This window comes from Camellia sinensis, chromosome 10 (assembly GCF_055761805.1).
Source record: "Camellia sinensis isolate YWXY chromosome 10, ASM5576180v1, whole genome shotgun sequence".
NCBI classification, from domain to species: domain Eukaryota; kingdom Viridiplantae; phylum Streptophyta; class Magnoliopsida; order Ericales; family Theaceae; genus Camellia; species Camellia sinensis.
The window spans coordinates 122,450,539-122,473,527 of record NC_138970.1 but is presented as its reverse complement, the minus strand read 5'-3'; the positions used below and the strand labels follow the sequence as shown (position 1 = coordinate 122,473,527).

The 22,989-nt window shown below is 42.7% G+C and overlaps 1 long non-coding RNA gene across 5 annotated transcripts; it reads left to right on the top strand.

Annotated features, from left to right (window-relative positions):
• The first annotated feature begins 17,919 nt into the window (after nucleotides 1-17,919).
• On the top strand, nucleotides 17,920-22,122 carry LOC114293756 (uncharacterized). Of its 5 annotated transcripts, XR_003640185.2 has the most exons (4): nucleotides 18,039-18,648; nucleotides 20,929-21,024; nucleotides 21,261-21,525; nucleotides 21,775-22,122. It is a non-coding gene; the product is annotated as an uncharacterized LOC114293756 (long non-coding RNA). The 5 variants fall into 5 exon arrangements; XR_014342540.1 differs by having other exon boundaries at nucleotides 21,261-22,122; XR_014342541.1 differs by having other exon boundaries at nucleotides 21,182-22,122.
• The last annotated feature ends 867 nt before the right edge of the window (nucleotides 22,123-22,989 follow it).

Below are 22,989 nucleotides of genomic sequence, written 5' to 3'. Positions count from 1 at the left end.
AGTTTTAGAAAAAGATGGAATAATTTTCGAGAAAATTAGTCAACCTCAGTAAAAAATTTCAAAAACTATTTTTGCAAATGGTCACTGCTCAACAAGCACGGAACCTACTCTTGAGATGCACAACCTCAGATCCATAACAATGGCAAACTGCTCCTCATCTGAAGGACACTGCATGGCAACGGAAAGTTGCCCCTTGTTTGAATAGCACCGCAGCACATTGTATCGCAACAGAAAGTTGCCCCTTGTTTGAACGACACCGTAGCGCATTGTAGTCAGTCCTCAGAGCGACGAACACAACCAGACTCTCGGATACAGAAGATGATCAGAACCATCACATGGACATAGTCGAATTTGAAGTGTTTTACGGCTGGACTTCAGAATGAAGTTGCCTACGTATCCCAAAGATGGGAATTAAGCCTTATGTAGTTCGGGCTTAAGGTACACTCGGGTATTAACCTCTCCTTTTGCGCTCTAACTTTTGCCAAGGCCGCCTTTCCGGGTTTTCAACCTTGCGAGCTCTGTTTTTCTTTTGTTTCCAATTTTTTTATTTCTTTTCTTTTCTTTTCTTTTTTCAATTCAATTTTTTGCATTTTCTTCATTTTTTTTTTGTTCTTTTCCTTCTTTTCTTGCTCTAATTTTTGCCTAGGTCGCCCTTCCGGGTTTTCGGCCCAGCGAGCCTCTCAAGGGTAAAAGTGTTGCTTTTGTCCATATAGAATGGTTTGAGATCTCGAAGCCATCTGAATCCAGGAGAATGGCTGTTGTTCACTGATGATGTAGGAGTCCATCCAATGGGGGGCTGAATTTGCCCCTAGTGTTGTGGATAGGAACTTGGTTGTCCTTCACCAATACTTTCTTCCTTTCTCCCTTCTGGGATTTGGCATTCTCGCTGATCTTCATCTTTGACTCTTCAAGAACATTTGAAATTCTTTTGCCCCTAGTTCGAGGGGTGCTCCTGATCTAGCTTCGCAAGCTTCTTGATCTGACTTTGTCGCCGCTACTTCACAGGCTGCTTTTGATCCGGCCACACAGGCCTTACATTGTAGTTGACCGTTGAACATTCTGAATCCAAGTTCAAGTTTTGAAATCAAGAGGGGTGGAGTCTCAAGGCTGAGAGCGATCCTAGGCTGCACAATCTCAAGAGAGATTCCACACAGGTCTTCGCAGGACCGCGCAAAACATGTTTTGAAATCTTTTAAGAAAGCGACCAGTCGCTCGCACTGAAGACAGTGTAGAACCAATCTGGATCAAGCCAGGATCCTTCCCAGTACTCACACTAACAAGCATGATTTCATTCATTAAGGGCTTAGCATGCCTCTGTTTCTCTCAATTGATCAAATTTTTGCAAAACCCGAGGCATTCCTTCCTCTTCGTTTTCACCGCAGTGTTCAAAAAAAGTTTTGAAAAACTTAGGTCAATGCAATAATTTCAAGGCACAAGAGAGCAGGTGGAATGCACTGCCGTTTCATTCAAATCCCGGCACAACTAGCACACGGTAGAAGCAAACACAAGAGTGTGAAAATCACTGCTATTTCAATCAGAATCTATTGGCACAACTGGCTCCAAGGCAGAAACAGACTCAAAAGAAAACGAAAAGACAAACACAAAACAAACAAGTGATGTCCGAGCTAACACCCCCGAAATCACCCGACTCCAACAAAACAGGACTGACTCGATACAACAAGACAGACCCAAAACAAAAAGACTAACTCTATACAAAACAACAAGATTGACTCAATACCCAAGTCAGAAAGCACAAAAACTGGTGTTTGCATATTGCTCAGAACTGTGCGTGCCATTCCCACGTCTGGAGTTAATCGAGCGCCACCCGTAGCTAGTTCATCCCCCGATCACATCATATTATCTCCCAAGTTCACCGATCCAGTGCCGATAGACTTTGCTGAGCTCAGCGGGAGGATGACCCCATTGTCAAACATATCTTGTTCTTTGTGGCGAAGACGAAAGTAGTTGTCGGTAGTATGGCCAGTTTGCTGATGGTACGCGCAGTATTAGGTAGCATCATGTGTAGCCGAAGAGGGTTCAGGAAAGGCCGAGGCTCAAGGGGTTTGAGATGGCCTTGTCCAACAAGGATTTGGAGAGCTTTGGACAAAGGCATATAGAGGGCATGGAAGACCCTCCGACCTCGGGGTTGGTACTTCAAGGTTTGTGGATTTTTGCTGGGCACACCAGAAAAGAGATTGGCAGGTGCTGGCCTGGCTTGCTGATCTCTTCCGAGTGGAGGATTAGAGCTAACAGGTTCATCTCTGGTATGATGGCCCTTCTCCCGGTTTTCCCTTTGATTCAGACTGCCCCAACTTGAGTAGCGAAAGTGTCATCCACAGCCTTTGCAACAACTGCAATCACTTGCTGTTTGTTCAGCCCTTCGGCTTTCAAAGCCTCAACAGCCCACATGAGGTGTTCATGGGGATCAATGTCTACCCCTACCTTGTTCTTACCACTGGCCTCCACTTTATCAAAGGATCGGACCGCTATATTCGAGCGGAGCCCAGTTGTTGTCGACAGCCAACACCCAGATCTGAGATGGCTTTAGGTTGACCCTTTTCAGTTGCAGCTTGCTCCAAGATTAAGGAGCATTTTGGATTGAAACTTCTAGCCTGTGATGTGGTCGATGATGGTGCCAAAATTCCAAAGGCTAAGTCTACCACAGTTCTCTGAAGATCTTCGATCATTCTCATCAACTCAGAAGTGGTGGGCTCACAGGTTTGAGATGATTGGGGTTCAGATGTACCCATCATGCATAAGTCCATGCTTTCTGGGATAAACACCTCAGGCTTGGGTAGATGGACTGGGGTGATGTATATGCTGGGGTCGTAAGGAACGGCCAGTGTATGGATTAGATTGAGATGTGGATGAGGTACTTGGTCATTGAGGTCTAAAGGTGGAGCTATTGTCCAGTTGTCGATGAGATTTTGGACCTCGTGACGAAGGCGGTAGCAACGGTCGGTGCCATGACCGCGCTGCTGATGGTACACACAGTACTTTGAGGGGTTATGTCTGGCTGGGAGTGGGTCAGGCAGAGGTTGAGGATTGAGGGGTTTGAGATACCCTCTTTCCATCAAGACTTTTAGTGCGCTAGTCAAGCTCATATAGAGAGGGGTGAAAGTTCTGCCCTGAGCTCGGGCTGAGCTGGCAGTTTGTAGGCTTGGATTGGCAAAAGGGTTGGCTGTGGTGACTGTTTTGATTTCTGCAGGTTTGGGAATAGCGCTACTACCAGCATTGGCACTCCCTGAAATCACCCTCCTTGTCACTTCACTTGTTCTGGAAATGATCCCACTGTTGAACGCATTCTCGATCTGAAACCCCAGTTCATGCAAACTTTTGAAAGTGAATAGCGGAGCGACTATCAACTTTTGTAACATATCATGCTCAAGGTTTTGCACCATCATCTGCACTTGATCCCTCTCAGAAGGGCGACGATCTATAATTTGTGCTGCCTTTGCTCTCCACCTCGCAACGAATTCCACAAAAGGCTCTGTTGGGTTCTGGCGAGTTGCTTCAAGCTCTTGGATGGTCATTTCAACTTGGGTATTGTAGGAATACTGATCGACAAAGGCCTCAGCCAGTTCTTCCCAGTTTTGCTTCACTGTATCCTCCAATTTGGCATACCAAGTGGCTGCTACACCCGACAGGGTTCTTCCATACAGAGAGAGTTTCTGTGGCTTAGTCAGACCCATCGGCTTCAGGATATCCAAGAAAAGTCGGATATGTACCATAGGATCTCCAGACCCGTCGAAATGGTCAATATGTGGCATTTTGAATCTGTCTGGGAGCCGTACGGCAACCTCGGTGTACCCATCCTCAATGTCAGGAATGGAGTTAAGGCCATGTACCTTTTTGAATTGCTTCTCAAGGTTTGCAATTTTCACTGCAGTCAGATCGAGCTCATTAACATCAAGGGGATAAAGCCTCTCATTAGGCTGCCCCAGGGGTCTGAAAACTCGGGCTTGAGCCAACCCTTCTCGAGGATCTAGACCCTGCAAATCTTCAGCTGGCGGAAGTGGGTCAAAGTTCGGCTGGGGTCCCAAAGCTGGATGTAAGGCAGATGCCCCAGATGGGCGCTGCGTTTTAATACTGGTCTCGGCCTGCATGGCAGTTCCATGATTTAACGCTGCTATCACGGCCACAAATTCTTCCGAACCCTGTGCCATCACCGTCTATTGAGTTCGAACAAAGGTGATGTGACTGGCGACTGACGGATCAGATGAACCGGTGAGCCCCGACTGGCCTTTCTTTGCCTTGCCTCAGCGAAAGAACACTGATTGCCCTTAAATTGAATTTCTGACCTAACAAAGTCTATTAGCACTAGTCCAATGTACCCGGAGGATATTGGAGCCTTCTAAAGCTATGGTTCCCAGTACTACCTAGCAAAAGAGAAAATAGACAGCATCTCAGCCCGATTTCACCAAAACCGATATGAGCATACTAGGATGACTGTGCCTCCTACTGAATTCTGTCCCAAAATTCTGCTTGTAAACTGATACCCTCAGGTAAAACTGATTCCCCAAATACTGATCCTGATGCCCATAGGCCTGATACTCAAACTTGTAAACTGATACATGCATTCCCTGTAGAGACGCACTCTAAAAGCACATAGCAAGCAAAGAGAGCCAAAACACCCCTATGTTGGGGGTAGGGTTTCCCTATCCTATTTTGTCAGGAGCTAGGGTTTCACTACGCACGTAGCAGTTTCAAACAACCTATCATAGGGTAAGCAACCTGTCCTAGTTTGGAATGGTCACTATGGATTCCGAATATGCACTAGGTCGAATGGTCAAAAGGGTGCCCCAGTAAAACCGGGGTTTGTGTTCCCATACTGGCAGAGCCCGCAACTGGTCAGCCTTATGGCATGCTTTGACAAAGCAAGCCTCCGGCAAACCGTTCAGGAATAGCAGATGGCAAACACGGTGTCCTAGACGCACCAATGCACATGCAATGCAAAGAAACACATAAGTGTAGTCAAAACAAGATATCATGAGTTCCAGTCAAGTTCTCTAACTCCCCAGCAGAGTCGCCAGAAACTATAGATGTCCCCGAACGTCCCGGGAGGAAATCCCCCGTTTTGTTCATTTGGGCTCACTACAGTTCGGACTCAAATGTCATGGTCCTGTATCTAATCTCGTAGAGTGCAATGCAAGACCGATGAATCATCAAAGAGTCCAAATCCGGAAAATCGTTTTTGAAAACAGATTTTTTTGAAAGAAGTGCCAAACATGGACTGCTTTGCCAGATACAGAGTCGCCACCTAAATATTTTATTTTGGGAAATTTAGGAAACCCTTACTTGTTGCCTAAGGCCATGTGTCCATCATCACCAAAGTTGCCTCGGCTCGGGAACTTGGGTACGATTGGGGAAGGTCACTTCGTGAGCACCCCCGCTCGCCCGATCAAAGATCGGCCTCTACTAACCATGATATCTAGTTTTGAAAACAATATGCGTTCTTATTCCGGTTATTAGCCTAGATTTACTACGTGATGCGCACAGCATATAAGTATAGACTGGGTCGCCTGAATTGGAACAAAACATTTCATGTTTGTTTATTTGAAAATAGTTTGATGGTGCTACCCGCAAGTAGGCTAAAACGTGGATTTGCCACCCTCGGGTGGGCTTAGAAAAACATGATTTTGCCACTATCTAGTGGGCTTTAAAACTCACAATTAATGAATTGTTCCAATTCAAATAACCCAACCTTCACCTACAGACATTCAGGCAGTTATATCATATAAGCACATAGCCTCATGGTAAGCATGCTATCATGGCAGTCACTCACACGCATGCAAGGATGCTAAAGCATGAACACTTACCGAGTACTCCAAGCCAAAACAAAAGCTATGTTAGAAATCCATGCATGATCCTAACTATACAGAAATGCCTAATGCAACACATGCAAAATGCAACTAAGATAGGCTCGGCTATTCTAAAGATGGCATGTGAAATGCTATAACTAACAAGTATTCAACTCGGAATTGAAATACAAATGCAGTTAGTATGATGTGCCGAGCCCGGTACATGCAAGACAGATGAATGAATGCAAACATGCTATCATACTGTATGCTAATTGAAACATGCCCTAATCTAACCATCATAAGCTGGTAAATAAAATGGAGAAAGACGTGGGGTTGGAAGACATGCATCACACGCACGCACACTTATTACAATTGTGCCCTCGCTCGGAGGATCCGAATAAATAATACAGTCCGAATGAATAGTATAGTCCGAATAAATACAAAATCCTAATTAATTAACAAATTAATCTACGAAAGCACGGAATTAGCATGCAAGCTATGGACCGCCTCGGCTCTGTTCCGAATGATGAATGAGGCATGCTCGGGTTGCCTTTGTCGAGAAATTCCTTGTGATGCCCCGGTTTGCCTCTGTTTGCAATTAATCCCGGGATGTTGTGTGAAGCTCTAGATGGCTGCTAATTTCTGGTTTGCTGCAACGAGAGCAAGAAGGGGGCATGGCAAAGTATTTTCACATATGTATGCATGCCTCGATCCTCGTGCCACCAATCACGCATATCGATGCATGATGGCCGAGGAGTCGAATTGCACAACTCAATGTGAAATGAATACACATGGAAACACAACAAGACCTAAACTCCATCATGGGTAATCCGGAGTGTTGGCGACCGGGAATTGAGACACGTTCCGTCACTCGGAGTACGAAACGTCCCTCGTTTCCCATGCTTGGCTAACTCCTATTCCAAACACAATGCAAATGAGATGGCATACACAATGCGACTAACATACAACCTAGCATAAGCAATGCTATGAAATGGCATACACAATGCTCGATGTAACATGGCATACACAATGCTCTAACACGCAACCTAGCATACGCAATGCTATGAATTGAAAAGGCATACACAATGCATAATGGACTTACACCAACATGAGTGGACCTCAGCCATACTCACATCAGTGGCCAATAGATGAAAATGAGACAACCGAAATGCGTGCACACATGCACGCATACCGAGGACCGAACCTAAGGCATAAAATGCCACTCTACCAAAGCATGGCAAGGGATGAAAGATGGAATATAAACATGTAATTTCCAGCACTGAAACACGATGTTAAATGATCCCGAAACACGGAAATATGGCACCCGATGCATGAAATAAGCCCCGAAACTCAAAACTAGGCACATGTATTGAACCACAAGTATACAAAGCAAGCATTATTTGATCATGAAGTCAAAAGACAGAGCCAAGGCAGTCCCAAAACATGCACATTTCTAGTTTAGAGCATGGCCAAAAGATGCTAACATGATGGACTAAAATAGCATGCAACATTGGCTAGCAAGCATGGTTTACATGGCATGTATATGAAGCATATGAGAACTCATTAAACCAGCCAAAAATAGTGAATAAAACATGCCAAAATATGCCCAAATAATCACTGAAATCCAGCCAATGCATGCAAAAATGAGGGGCTTCTTTGGAGGGCCTTGCAAGGGGTTGTTAAGCACATACAAAATAGACACTTAGCATGGAAAAACCAACTCTGGAAATCAAATATGACAGCCCTAAAACTCACCAAATTGGCTCTAAAATGGGTCTAGGAAACATGCAAAGAAAGGATCCTTTGAAAGGCCTTGGATGGGATTGCTCTACACATGTATTGTAGACATAAAATATGGCCAAAAGGGCCTTGGAAAGCACCAAGGAAGACCTTAAAACTCACAGAATGAGGTCTGAAACAAGACTTCGATGCATGCAAAATAGGGTCCCTTTGGAAGGCCCAAACGACCACCAAACATGACAAGGAGAGAGGGGGTCACCCCCCTCTAATTTTGGCCCTCAAAAATACATATAAGCTACTAAAAATCCACTGGATTTCAGTGGCTAAGAGGCCAAATCATGGCCAATGCAAGTGCTCTAATGCATAGCCTTAATCATGAAGAGATGAAGCATGCATAGGGGGAAGATGACCCCAAACAGAAATGGGACCTTAACCAAACTTGAAGAGGATGTCAAAACAAGACTTTTTCCAGTTTATAGAAAATCTCGAAAATGCTCACAAGTAAGGCTAAAATAGGATTCAAAAATAGCCCTAAAAGAGAGATTGAACAAACAAGGAAGTAAATGACTTCAAACAGTAAAGTTCCCTTAAACAAAGTTGAAGAGAGGCTCAAAATAAGTCACTTTACAGTTTATAGCAAATCTCGAAAGTGCTCACAAGTAAGACCAAGATATGATGCAAAATAAGCCTACAAAGAGGGATAAAGCATGCAAGGGTATAGGAGGCCTCAAACAGAGAAGTGTCCTTAATCAATATTCAAGAGGAGCTCAAAATATGACACTTTCTAGTTTATGACAAAGTCCAAAAATGCTTTCAAGTATGAAAAAAATAAGGAGCAAAATGAAGACCAAAAGAGGGAAAGAGTATGTTACCCTTGTAGCCAAGAACTCCAGCAGCAAAAGGGGTCCAAACTCTGAGCTAAAACCAGATTTTGGAGCTTAAAATGATCCTCAAAGAACCTCAGCCCAATGGTAGTTGAGTTTGATCAAGGGTGCTTAGGCAAAGAAGAGGTATATCTCCAAGTATAGCTCTTGCTATGCACACCAAGGCAAGAAAATGAGAGAGAGGCAGAGGTTTTAGGTCTGGAAGTTGTAGAGAGAGAGAGACTTTTTTAGAGTGAGAAGCTCCCAAGCTTCTGCAAGAAGTTCCCCTTTGAAAAATGGGAGATATATCATCATATATAGCAAAAAGGAGAGTTGGCTCGAAAATATCTGATTATAGGACAGTTGGAGGTTGTGGAAGACAGCTGGAGGGAAAATATCTATAAATTTTGAGCTTTTTGGGCATAAGTGGTCGGTCGGCCACCTTTCCTGGTCAGCCTGCTACTTTTCTTGGTCAGCCGACCACTTTTTCAGGAGAGGGTGGTCGGCCAGCCACCTTTCTGGTCGGCCTGCTACTTTTCTGGTTTTTCAGGACAAAAAAAAAGGTCTTCCGGAAAGAAAGGTGGCCTTCCAGTGATCGGGAAGTCCAAAAGTGGTCGTCCAGGTGTCCAAATTGAAGCCCCGGAAGTTATCTTTCCAATGGAGCAAACCTTGCATTAAAATTCCATCTGTGAAAAAAGTTATGCCTTTTTTGGTGAAGCCGCGCAGATTCGGTCCAACCGGGTTGATTCCCTACTTCAACCAACCATATCTCCTCCGTCCGGACTTGGATTTAGGAGATTCTTGAGTGAAAAATGAATCCCCGTAAGTAATATTTCCAATGGTGGTGGCCTCATAGCTAGAATCCAAGTATGCAAATGAATAAGCCTGATTCAGCGAGGGCTGCTCGACTCTCTCCTACCCGAATTCATGCCGAATTTCTCCCAAACTAGTTTCTTCCCTCTTCTCTTCTTTTCTTCAACTCCAAACCCCTAAGTAAGGTGTTTTGAAAGATTTTTCAAATATTTGATCTCTCTTTCATTCGTTTCCACTTTGCCCTTGCTCAGTTTACCGAAAAGCGCAACATTTAACGAAATGCGAGCGTCGGAACATCGTAGGAACTTTATTTTCAAAACGTTTTGAAAGAGAGGATTTTAAGGTCTAAAATCTTTTGATCAAGATTGTTTCAGTCCAAGAAAGGGGTATGAAGTTGAGATTTGACTCTCTCTTTGTCGAAAAAACTGAACCTTTGCCCTGCACACCTTTCTCCATCAAGTAAACCATCAGTCGCGTCCAAGTCTTAAGGGCGGTCAAAAATGGGGTGTCTACAGGTACAATTGCACCCACAGTACTCTCCGTACACATGCTCGCAGCATTCTCTATCCTCGTGCACACAGCACTTTCAGTCCCCTCAGGGCCCTTAGCTTTCCTGATTCTCTCAGAATCCTCAAACCTTTCTTGTTCCAACTGCATCAGTACAGCTGGCTGTTCAACAATTCCCGCATTCACAATGCCCAAGTCTTGAGCGAAATTCTTAGCACCGGCGCTCTCCGGCGATTCATTCTGATTTCCGGCCCTTCCGACCACCACTGATATTCTTGCCCCTACCGGGCCCTGTTCCAACTGTGCTTCGTCAACAACGTCTGGCAGGTCATCAAGCCACCCGGTGACCTCTGCTGACTCCTCAAAATCTGACCAATTGACTACCATGCCCTCTGGCTCTTGTCCATTAAAAAATTTGAGGTTAGCAAAGTCCTCTTCCACAGCTGCCAAGTCATCTATCCTCTGACCAGATTCATCCCCCTGTATCATACAAAGCTCTGCCCCCGCCGGCAATTCAAAGTTCGGCCCAACCTGGCCCACTGATAGAATGTAGTCACTCGGACTGTATACTTCCTCAGCAAAACTCCCAGATTCCTCAGATCTTGGCTCGGCAATCCCTTGTTCTGTCTTTGACAGCCACCACCAATGGTTCGGGTTGGGCTCTGGAGATGTCCAACATGCACAAGTCAATGCAGTCAGGAAGGAGCACCTCCGGCTTGGGTAGGTGGGTTGGGGTAATATATATGCTGGGATCGTAAGACACGACCCCAGTCTGGATAAAGTTGATTCTTTTAGGAGGTGGAGCTTGGTTGTGCGGTAGGAAAGGGTTTGTTGTGACATTGGGTTTTTCTGGAGGCACAATCACCTGCTTGTCAATGAGATCTTGAATCTCATGACGCAATCTAAAACATTGGTCAGTGTCTTGACCATGTTGTTGGTGATATGCACAGTATTTTGCTGGGTTATGAGAGGGAGGGAGTGGATTTGGCAATGGCCTCGGCTCCAGGGGCTTTAAGTGCCCTTTCCTGATTAATACCCCTAGAGCCTTGGACAGGGGCATATACAGTGGGGTGAAGGCTCTCTGGCCTCGAGGTTGGAATTTGGTGGTTTGTGTGTTGCTTCCGGACGCATCGGAGAAAGGTGTAGCTGCCATGGGTCTTGGAGGGGGGATGGTGGCGACCATGCTTACTTCTGAAGCTCTAGCATTTGCAGCATTGCTGGTGCCTGTGTTGTTGTTGCTGTTGAAGGTTCTTCGGGGTTGCTCTCTATCTTGGTCAATCAGACCTTGTTTCATAGCATCCTCTATTTGTACCCCCATCTCGTGCAAATCTGAAAAGGTAGGGAGGGGGAGCACAATCATTTTCTGCATCAGTTTTGGTTGGAGATTGCTCACAATCATCCGGATTTGATCTTTATCTGTAGGCCTTAGGGTCATCATTGAGGCCTTTGCCCTCCACCGGGCCACAAAATCCGAAAAGCTCTCCTTAGGCTCCTGCCTTGTTGTCTCAAGATCACGGGTTGTAATCTCGATTTAAGTGTTATAGGAGTACTGTGCAATGAAAGCCTCAGCCATCTCGTCCCAGTTCCGCTTAACATCATCCTCTAATTTTGCATACCAGATAGCGACCACACCTGACAAAGTCCGGCCGAATAGTGAAAGCTTCTGTAGTCTAGTGAGGCCCATCGGTCGCAGTATATTTGAGAACAACCGAAGATGGACCATAGGATCCTCGGACCCATCAAAGCGGTCGATTTGTGGCATCTTGAACCTATCTGGCAACATCACAGCCACATCGGTATATCCGTCCTCGATGTCTGGGATGGACTTCACCCCTTGGGATTTCTTGAACAACTTCTCGAGTTTGCTCAGTTTCAATGCTGTATGGTCTACCTCGAACTCAAAGGGAGAGTTCGGTTGATTGACAGGCGTAGGTGCCTTGGATAACTGTGGTAGAATCGGGGGCGGAGCCGGCCCCATCGGGATGTTCGTATCTCCCTGGACATTTAGTGCCTCCCCAAGTGCTGGAATTCCTGGTAGGGGAGGAGCTGGGTGTGAAGCAGATGCCCCAGTTTGTTGTTGCAACCTGGCAATTAATTCTGTCTGCTGGGCCATGATCTTGACTTGTTGTTTGGCAAACTCATCCCGGCGAACAGCGTCCTGCTGCATGGCTCTCATGGTCTCCTGCATTTGGCGCATCATCTCTTCAACTCCTGTCGGTACCGCCATATTGCCCTGATATGTCTGAACTACTGGCAGGTCTATCTCCATAGCAACAATTGAGATCTCAGTCCGACTGTCCACTGATGGGGTAATCCACTGCTCTGGCAACCTCTGCTCGGATACACTGCGTCTTCTCAACCTCCATCTGATAACCGGGGGTAGAGAATGATACACTGGTTGTCCGTCGACCAGATCCTCAGATCGATGGAGTCGGCGACCTCTTGTCCAGAGTGCTTGGGGAATATCTGCTTGGTCTGAAGCAATTGTGCTAAACTACCCCTAGCAAAAAGATAAATAAAGCAATGATAAGGAAAAAAACGAGCAGCCAAACGGACAACATAACAGCGTAAATAAACACAACGCACAGTCGGGTATAATTAACACGCATGTGATACACCGTTCTCAAAGACTAATCATTATTCCCAAATCACTGTCCCCGAAGCTGAACCTGATACCCGCAGATAACTGATTCCGAAAATACTGAACTGGTGCCCGCAGGCCTGATACCCAAAACACTGAACTGGCGCCCGCAGGCCTGATGCCCAAACTCGTAAACTGACACATGCGTTCATATAGAGACGCACTCTAAAAGCACCTAACAAACAAGTGAGAGCCAAAACACCCCTATGTTGGGGTAGGGTTTCCCTGTCCTATTTTGTCAAGAGCTAGGGTTTCACTACGCACGCAGCGGTTTCAAACAACCTATAAACAGGTAAGCAACCAGTCCTAGTTTGGAATGGTCACTATGGATTTCGAATATGCACTAGGTCGAATGGTCAAAAAGGGTTCCCCGGTAAAACCAGGGTTTGTGTTCCCGTCGTGGCAAAGCCCGCAACTGGTCAGCGTTATGGCACGCCTCTCGAAGCGAGCCTCCGGCAAACCGTTCAAGAATAGCATACGGCAAACACGGCGTCCTAGGCGCACCAATGCAAATGCAATGCAAAGAGACACATAAGTGTAATCAAAACAAGATATCATGAGTTCAAGTCAAGTTCTCCAAACTCTCCAGCAGAGTCGCCAGAAACTGTAGACGTCCCCGAACGTCCCAGGAGGATGAATCCCCCGTTCTGTTCATATGGGCTCACTACAGTTCAGGACTCAATGTCACGATCCTATATCTAATCTCGCAAAGTGTAATGCAAGACCGATGAAATCATCAAAAAGTCCAAATCCGACAAATCATTTTTGAAAACAGATTTTTTGAAAGAAGGGCCAAACATGAACTGCTTTGCCAGATACAGAGTCGCCACCTAAATATTTATTTTGGGAGAATTTAGGAAACCCTGACTCGTTGCCTAAGGCCACGTGTCCGTCATCACCAAAGTTGCCTCGGCTCGGGAACTTGGGTACGATTGGGGAAGGTCACTTCGTGAGCACCCCCGCTCGTCCGTTCAAAGATCGGCCTCTACTAACCATGATATCTAGTTTTGAAAACATTATGCGTTCTTATTCCGGTTATTAGCCTAGATTTACTATGTGATGCGCACAGCATACAAGTATAGACTGGATCGCCTGAATTGGAACAAAACATCTCATGTTTGTTTATTTGAAAATGGTTTGATGGTGCTACTCGTAAGTAGGCTAAGACGTGGATTTGCCACCCTCGGGTGGGCTTAGAAAAAATGATTTTGCCACTCTCAAGTGGGCTTAAAACTCGCATTTAATGAATTGTTCCAATCTAAATAACCCAACCTTCACCCACAGGCATTCAGGCAGTTATATCACATAAGCAATTAGCCTCATGGTAAGCATGCTATCATGGCAGTCACTCACACACATGCAAGGATGCTAAAGCATAAACACTTACCGAGTACTCCAAGCCAAAACAGAAGTTATGTTAGAAATCCATGCATGATCCTAACTATACAGAAATGCCTAATGCAACACATGCAAAAATGCAACTACAATAGGCTCGGCTATTCTAAACATGGCATATGATGATGCTACAGCTAACACGTATTCAATTTGAAATTGAAATACAAATGCAGTTAGTATGATGCGCTGAGCACGATGCATGCAATACAGATGAATGAATGCAAACATGCGAGCATAAGTATGCTAATTGAAACATGCCCTAATCTAACCATCATAAGCTGGTAAATAAAAGGGAGAAAGACGTGAGGTTGGAAGACATACATCACACATACGCACACTTATTGCACAATTGCCCTCGCTCGGAGGGTTCGAATAAATAATACAGTCCGAATAATAATTACAGTCCGAATAAGTACAAAACCCTAATTAATTAACAATTTAACTAGGAAAGCAAGTCAATTAGCATGCAAATCCATGGACCGCCTCAGCTCTGTTCCGAATGATGATGAAAGATGCATGCTCGAGTTGCCTTGCGCGGAAATCCATTGCGATGCCCCGATTCGCCTCTGTTTGCAATTAATGCCGGAATGCTATGCAAGGCTTTAGAAAGCTGCTGATTTCTGATTTGCTACAACAGAGAGCAAGAAAGGAAGTATTTTCACATATGTATGCATGACTACTCTTCAGGGAGTGTAGTCCTCGATCCTCGTGCCATCAATCACGCATCTCGATGCATGATGGCTGAAGAGTCGAATTGCACGACTCGATGTGAAATGAATGCACATATAAACACAACAAGACCTAAACTCCATCATGGATAATCCGGAGTGTTGGCGACCGGGAATTGAGACACGTTCCCTCACTCGGAGTACGAAACGTCCCTCGTTTTCCGTGCTTGGGCTAACTCCTATCCCAAACACAATGCAAATGAGATGGCATACACAATGCGACTAACATACAACCTAGCATACGCAATGCTATGAAATGGCATACACAATGCTCGATGTAACATGGCATACACAATGCTCTAACATGCAACTCAGCATACACAATGCTATGGATCAAAATGGCATACACAATGCACGATGGACTTACAACAACATGAGTGGACCTCAGCCACACTCACATCAGTGGCCATTAGATGAAAATGAGACAACCGAAATGTATGCGCACATGCACGAATACCAAGGACCGAACCTAAGGCATGGAATGCCACTCTACCAAAGAATGGCAAGGGATGAAAGATGGCATGGAATAGCATAAATTATAGCTTTGAAACAGCATGAAATATGGTCCCGAAACATGCAAATATGGCACACAATGCAAGCTAGGGGGCCCGGGTACCGAAACTAGTGAAGTGCGTTACACTAGAGGTACCCAAAGCAATGCATCAACGGCAAAACCAATCCCAAGCAGACCCTAGGCAGGTCTGAAATAGTGGAAAATTGGCCTAAAATGATGGCTCAACATGCATGAAAATAAAGCTCATTCAATGGTCGATAAACAAGGCATTTAAGCCCGACTCTCAAGCACACTTAAAGAGATGAAAACATGGCAATATGGCATTCATATAGGCTCTGAAATGTGATGCAAAATGGCCTCAAAACATGAACACACCTCAGCACATGCATGCAATAGACCTCAAATCTCAAAGTTAAGCATGGGTATTGAACTACAAGCATGCAAAACAAACATCATTCAATCATGAGACCCAAAAATAGAGCTAGGGAAGTCCCAAATAAGCACAATATCTGTTTATGACATGGCCAAAAAGTGCTAAAATCAAGGGCCCACAAAGCATGCAGAGAAAGCTAGTGAACCATGAGTTGTTCTACAACTATATGAAGCATATGAAAGCTCATTAAACAAGCTAAAAATAGATGTATTCCATGCCAAAATATGCCCAAATAACCACTGAAACTCAGTCAATGCATGCAAAAATGATGAGCCCCTTTGGAAGGCCATGCAAGGGGTTACTCTACACCTATATGATGGACACACAAAAGGGAAAAAACACCTATGGAAATGAGTTATGAAAGCCCTAAAATCCACCAAAAAGAGCCTGAAATTGGTCTAAGAAGCATGCAATGAAAGGTCCCTTTGAAAGGCCTTAAATGGGATTGTTCTACACATGCATCATAGACATAAAATATGGCAAAATGGGATCTGGACAGAGCTAATTCAGACCATAAAACTCACAAAATAAGTCCTGGAATGTGCCTTCACAACATGCAAAATGGAGCTCATTTGGAAGGCCAACAAAGCTAGTAAAGAGAATGAGGGGTGAGAGGGTCACCCCTCTATGATTTTGGAGTTCAAAGACACATCAAAGCCACTGAAAATCCACTGGATTTCAGTTGCTAAGAGGCCAAAACAAGTCCAATGCAAATGCTCAAATGCATGGCTCAAAGCATGAGGAAATGAAGCACGCAAGGAAGAAGATGACTCCAAACAGAAAAGTGACCTCAATCAAACTTAAAGAGGAGGTCAAAACAAGACTTTCTTCAGTTTAGGTCAAAGTCCAAAAATGCTCGCAAATAGGGCTAAGATTTGAAGCAAAATAAGCCTTAAAAGAGAGATGGAGCAAACAAGGAGGTAGATGGCCTCAAACAGAAAAGTGTCCTTAAAAAAATTTAAGAGGGGCTCAAAATAAGACATTTTTCAGTTCATGCCAAAGCGCGAAAATGCTTGCAAATGGAGCTAAAGTATAGAGCAAAATAGTGCAAAAAATGGGTAAATGAAGACTTACCCTTGTAGCACAGCAATGCAGCAACTTCTGGACCAAGAATGTGAGCTCTCAACCTCTGAAAATGACCTCCAAGGTGCTAGAATGGATGGTGGAGGTGGTAGGCTATGAGGTGTAGTGTAAAACGGCCAAGAATATTAGGGTTTGGAGGCTTGAAGCATAGAGATAGAGGGAGTTGTATGTATGCTCCAACCAAGACTTTCTAACCCTTGCAAATGAAGACAAGCCTCTCCTTTATAGAGGAGAGGCTCTAAAGCTTCTCTTGGAAGCTTCAAATATCCTCCATACACGTGTATGGAGGATGGTCCAAATGCCTCCCAGCTGGCACAGCTGTGATGCATTCAGAGAGAGCAAAAGGCAAAAAGCAGGCCGACCAGTTCAAGTGGCCGGCCGGCCACTCCCCCTGGTCAACCGACCAGGGGTCAAAAGGTTCAAGGAGAAATGCTGGCCGGCCACCCCAGAAAGGTGGCCTCCCAGATGAGTGCAACACAGCTGTATGGTGGAAAACCAGAAAAAATGACCCAAGAGAGAGAAAAATCAACTTTTTAGCAAGGTTCAAAAGGGTCAAGAAGAATTACTGGTCGGCCTACCCATATTGGTGGCCTCCCAGATGAGCACAACACAATGGTGGTATGAAAAGCTAGAAATTGTGGCTCAAAAGTGAGAAAAATCAGCTTTCTGTCAGAAAAATCGGCTTTAGGAGAGAGAAAAAGAGAAAACTGGTTTCCAAGGGAAAAAGGCGGCCTCCCACCATACTACCACCTCCCTAGCAATGAAAATAGGATCCCTGCCAAAAATGAACCCTAACCGATGCAAAACGAGGGTTCGGGGGCCAAAACGCGCGGTCCGGGGCCCCGAAAACAAGCTATTAAGCACCGGAGGTGGCGTACGACCACGAAGGTGGTCTCCCGAGCCACAGTGTCCCTCCAAAGAGAGGAAAAAAGGTGTGTGCCAAAAACTGGAGCAAACGGAGGTAGTCAAGCGGTCCCGAACCGAGGCGCACGGCCGACGGCTCCGAAAACCAGAAACTGGTCTCCAAACTGAAAAAATGGCCTACGACCACGAAACATAGCCTACAGCCACTGACAGATGGTCTGCGAGACCTCTCTCTCCCTTCGGGAAAAGAACAGAGAAAATAGGACCTAGTTCGCAAACCGAGACAAAGCACAAAAGAGCCCCAAAGTTCGAAGGCAAGGCTTGCACCCGAGACTCCGCAACCTCAGAACGAGCGCAATATGCAACATCACCGAACGCTCAGTTGGTGACATCTGAGTCTTAAGGTCGGTCAAAAATGGGGTGTCTATAGACGTGCATTTGGCGTGCCGTTAATACATCAATTATACACCATACATACGCCAGCCATGAAAAGTATTGCACTTTTCACAGCACACAAAACGCCCGCCGTTAAAAGTTTTACACTTTTTACGACTCACATAACGTCTGCCGTTAAAAGTATTACCTTTTTACGACGCACCATGCATGTCATGTATTGTATGTTAAAAAAAATAGGCGCCAAGGTGAAATTTTATTCCGCCAAATTCAACCAAAAAAAAAAAAAAAAAAAGAGGAATTATACATCAACTGTTTGGCTTCTGACCCATACGGCGACGCCCTATTTCAACCACAACAATGGCGTCTCTCACCCCTGGCATCCTCTCCAAACTTCTTCAAAATCTCAACAACACTGTCGCCGGAGGGTATTGAGAAGAAAGTGGGTGTAAAAGAAAAGATTGAGGGTTCGAAGAGTCTTTAATCTTCGGAGCCATTGATTAGCCCCCAATCACATTGTGGATAGAATACAAAACCTGATTTGGGGGTTTTTGAGAAGGTCTCTATAAAAAAAAAAAAGAAGATTTTATGGATGGGTTTGATGAGTTTAATATCGTGAAGAGATAGGTTACGATAGGTTAGAGAGAGAACGTCCTCCTTCGTTGCAGAAGTAGCAATCTTCGAGAGTCACAGCAACAATGGCCGCAATGGTTGCTTTTCAGAGCTCCTTCACTTCTTTTTCTCTCCTCAAATTCCTTCTTGGGCCAATGCATCTACAGTTCAATGTCTTCTCTCATTGTCTCTGTTTTGTTTCGCGTTATTTGATTTCGGGGCGAAACATCTCGAAATCGCCATATACATTTCAAATTTAAGGTATGCTCTCTATTTTGTTTCTAATTTTTTTTCCAATTAATGCCTAGTTTTGATGTGTGAGGTGTTTTTTGATGCTCTGCTTTCTGCTTTTCTGATCTTTCTCCTAATGGTTGTTTAGAGAGAATGTGTGCCTGTGGCCTGTAAGAAAGTAGGCAACTGCTTTTTGTTATGTCTGAGAGAGTATGGCCACAAGAGAACAATCCACTTATTATGTCTTGCATTAGCATTGCAAACCGAGTGTTTGACGGTATGTCTGTGAGAGAAAAATCATAACGATCGTTTGTTAACGTATAAAAATACAATTTCTACTACTATGATTTTGAAAAAAAGAGAGGGTGAAATCATAGTTTATAAATTAAAATTTATTAAAGTAATTAATTCAAAATGAAATTATTTCTTTTTTGCAACCAAATAGGCATGTGAAGCCCAAACACTGTCATACATAAGTTGGGACTAAACGGTGGTTTAGCTCAAGTTTTATTGTTGTAATCAATATTTTGAAGTTTTGAATCTTACTAATAATACAGCAACATAGTTCATCATTTTTTGCAATTACCAATTATTGAGAGGCAATGACCAAAGTCAAAAAAAGCTAACTAAAGATGTTGTGTTATAAGATAATTAAGGGAGGAAAAATTTATATATGGTATAGTATAGATAACTACAATTTCTTTTTTCTTTTTACTAAATGGTAAAATCGTGTCTTTAAAATTAAATTTACGCTCTGTTTGTTTTGGACGAAAATATTTTTTTTGGAAAACGTTTTTTGTATTTTCTTGTGTTTTGGACTTATTGGTGTTTAGTTCAATTTTTTATTGTTGTAATCAATTTTAAATTTCTGAAGCTCCTGCAAAGATTTAGTTTTTTTTGTTTGAGTCACATACACAATCTAAACTTATGTTTTGAACATTGATAATTGGGTGTTCAATTTGTGGGTTTAATAATAAGATTATGCTGCTTGTAGGGTTAGTTAATAGATGCAATTTGTGATCCTTCAAATGTCTTCTGGAAGTTTGAAGGCTTATGACTTCCAAATTTTGTGAGCTCATTCAAGGGTAGAAATTATAATCAACCAAAACCAAGCTTGAAGTAGTATAAACTATTATCATTAATGAATTAGTTTTTCCTGTTTTTGTTATTGATGTCTATAAATAGTATTGATGAATTATTCAATGAAATTAGTCATGGATGAACTGTAAATGGTACACTTTGAACTCCATGATTCAAATGGCTATTATATCATATTGTCCATATTCTTTTTTCATGTTTGATTGCCTAACATGCTGAAAAAGAAAGACAAGGTGCTTAGGTAAAATGGTACACAAACATAACGGTGTCTCAAGAGTATTTTTTGAAACTATGAGCCTAAGTAATGGGTATTTTGTTTGAAAATGAAAGAACAATTTGGCAACCAAATCATTTTGTATAAAAGTATAGATTTCACTGTATTCCTTTTCATAGTGAATACAACCAAGCAATGATTTGGGCCATCAATAAAATTGACCCACGACACTATTTGTCAAAAAAAGCTAACTACATCTTCTTCACTTTTATTTGATTAGTAAAAGGGGAAAGTCTATAGTCAGAGAGAGATGTATAATGATATTGGGGGTTCAACTCTTCCAAGTTGTTAGTATAATAACTAATTACTGACTTTCTTCGATCAAAAAAAGAAAAAAAAATTAGTGTCAAGTGATCTCATTAATATTTAGTAGATCGTAGCATAAACTTTCTCAACACCCAATGCCCCTGCATCTTGAGCTGCTATGTCAAATTTAAGCTAAATTGGACACTGTTTTTTGAACCTCTAAATACTAACATTTTTCATCATGTAATACTACTTTTTTGCCCATAATTTTAATTTTTTAGAATAGAAATTAGCCCCATTTCGGGGATCCTTATCAAAGGCAATGAAGTAAAATGAATCAACAACTTGATTTTTCACTCTGTACAAAATCAAGCAAACACTGCTATATACTCCATAAGTTTTCTTTTATTACTTGCTTTATATTTTAAACTTCTTGTAGTGATTTTTTGAGGCACAGTTTTCTTTTAGTGTCCAATTTCAAGTCAACAGTGTAGCTTTTGGGTTATTAGTTAAAAGCATAAAATTTCCAAAGGTCCAACAAAATGTAAAAACTTTTAGTTGTCATGACACCCAAACACTAGTCCATGTGAAGTGGATGGAAATGGTACATTTTTAAAGAATTCTGTTTAATCGAGGCTTATTTATCTTCAACTGAATTCCGATTATCTTCTCATGCTCCTTAATATGTGCAGTTGTTTCATTTCATTATCTCATCTTTGAAGTCTGGAAGATCTTCATATCTGATGGATGTTATTGTGGGTCTACTTTATCCTGTAATTTCTTTGCAGGTATGTGCAGTATAACTTTTATTGCTTAAGGTTCCTAATTGTTCCAGAAATTCACCAGTACATCTTATTTTTATTTTATTTTTTTGAAACTATCAAACCAGCTTTCTTCTATGAACTTTCAATCTATTCTCATTTTATTTTATTTTTTTGTGAAAAGGTTAATTCATAATCCTGCTTGTAGCATAAATGAACTTTCAATTAGGCTCATGTTATGAATGGTTTTCACCCTATTGCAGGTACATGATCTCCTCAAATATAGGTGAGGTTGCCTCAATATTTTTAATAGCGGCATTAGAGGTCCCCGGAAGGCCTAATCCCTGTCCAACCCTTGTGGGTCAACCTTGTCACAGATGGACCTCCTGCGACAACCCTTGGATTCAATCCACCAAATAAGGACATCATGAAGAAACCCCCTCATCGAAGTGATGACCTGCTCATCAATCCTTCGACTTTATTCTGCTATCTGGTAAAAAGTTTGGAAAAGAGGTAACTTCATTAGAGGTATGAAAAAAAAGATTTTGCTTTATGTGGATTTTATTTGCATATACGTTGAAACTGTTGAGATCTTGAATTTTTGCTAATTTTTCATTATGACATTGCTTTTATGGGGCCATTGAATTATCTTATTAATTTTGACAATGTTTTGTTGATGTTTTAAAATTTCTTGATCATTTCTTAATACCTCAAGAAATATTTTTGTCCCCGAGTCGTTGGTTTTTGTACTTATGTGAAGTTTCATTTGTCATACAGACAAGAAATGCAACAAGGTTAGTTGCTCCAACTATTGCTGTGGGTTTAGGTGCCTTAACACATACATTGGGCACCCTCGTCCTTGTGATAGCAGCAAGTGGATTTGCTACAGCTACAACTGCAACTGCAACTGCAACTGCTACTGCTATAAGAACTATTGTCGATAGTTTTAGATAATCTATTAGTAATTGTCAATATGTTTAGAAAGTTAGATATGCATAGTTTTGGATGGTTTATACTTCTTGTACAATTTAGAACTTAAAGATATAGTTTTTGAATGTTTGGAATGTATAAACAATTGTTGACTGCTTATAATTTATGGATATAGTTTCTTTTTGATGTTTCAAATAATATTTTGGTAGTTAATTGATGTTTTGTAATGCTTATTTGTAATATTTGTTAGATTGTACAAAATTGGTCAAATAGAACCTAATGAATTTTTTTAAAAAAAAATGCATATTCTACGGCAGGCATAATTAGTCGTTGTATTACATATTTTACGGTGCACAATCAGCGTCATTATTTCTCTCGCCAATTAACGGCATGCAAAAGTAGTCGTAGAAAAAGTAACAACGACACACAAAACCTGCCGTTAAATAATTTTTAACGGCGTACTGTAGCATGTCGTAGAAAAAGTAACAACGACGCACAAAATTTGTCGTTAAATAGTTTTTAACGGCGTATGAAGCATGTCGTCAAAAGTGAATGACTTTCCATGACTGGTCATAATATGACGTGCGCCTGCACGTCATAGAAGGGTTTTTACGACGTGCATTACGCGCCATAAAAGCCTTTTTTTGTTGTAGTGACAAATAATTATCCTTGTAGGCTTGACTCGACTATGTGGTTAGGTGTTTAAATTGCTTGTGTGTTATGTGATTATATGCTAGGCAAGTTATGTAATTTGGTATGTGTAGAGTAAGTGCTTCGGGAAAGGCTAGAGTTTAATTCACCAAACTTGATGTTGTTATTGATAGGATGTCAGGGCAAGCTAGTAGAGGTCATGTGGGGACTAGGAGTGCCGGTAGGGGCACAACAATTCCAGTAGTTCCTGCACTTGCAGCACCGGCGAGGAGATTACATGAGAGATAATCAGAGCTATAAGGGAGGCTTTAGCTCGCAATGAAGGAGTCGAGTCTCGTGCCCTCAAGACCACTAAAAAGTTCTTTCTCTTTAAACCATCGGAGTTCGCAGGAGGGCCAGAACCGTTAGAGG